This window comes from Notolepis coatsorum (genome assembly GCF_963971535.1).
Source record: "Notolepis coatsorum genome assembly, chromosome: 9".
NCBI lineage: Eukaryota > Metazoa > Chordata > Actinopteri > Aulopiformes > Paralepididae > Notolepis > Notolepis coatsorum.
Genome location: NC_140173.1, coordinates 11,992,391 through 11,993,276, shown reverse-complemented (window position 1 = coordinate 11,993,276; position 886 = coordinate 11,992,391).

The window sequence follows — 886 nt, the reverse complement described above, 5'->3', positions numbered from 1 at the left end:
CGATATCGAAAAAAATATATATCGAGAAAAAAATATATATAGATTTTTTTTCCCTTTTTTTGTGACCTGCAACAGGGCAGTTTTAAAACCAGAGACAGTGGACAGACTTGTCTTTCTTGCCTGCAACTTAAAGTAATGGCTTTGCTTGTCCAAATGACAATACTGACCAAATTCAGATTTATTTTTCTCGTCCATTTATTTTGTTTGCTTTCTAATGTAAAATAAAGTTTGAAACCGTCTGTACACAGTAGGCTATGTGTGCTAGCAGAACTAGACTCCAGTCACGAGTCACGGTGCACATGTGCGGTGGTTTGTCCACCAAAAAAGTGCCAAAAGATAGAAAATAAACGAGCAGAGCCAGAACTGTTCAACTCCTCTGGAGCCACAGCCAGCAGAGAAGCCGGTTTACTTTAGCTTTTAAACCAGCTGCAGCCTGAGAACTGGAGTGTGAGGGGATGTAACACTAAAGATGGCGGCAATGACAAAGAATTGCTGCAAAATAAACATACATCTGTTGTTAATAAAAAAAAAAAAAAAATAATAATAATATATATATATTTTTATATATTCTATTTTTTTTATCGATTTTTTTTTATTGTTATCGATATCGTTATCGCGATATCATTTTTGGCCATATCGCCCAGCCCTAGTTTGGAGATCAGATTTACAATCCTTCATGTGTATATTTATACCTGGGTTGAAACGGTGACCCTACATAAAGGCAAAATGCAGATTAATCTTCCGTCTACAGATGATTTGGACACGTGGGCCGGAGGCCAAAAGACCCGACATCGAACAAAGTACGCGGGGAGGGTAGCACTTCACCTGGGAACCCAACACCCTAAGGACCTCTCGGGACACTGGTCTCACTGGTCTCAGGTCAGTT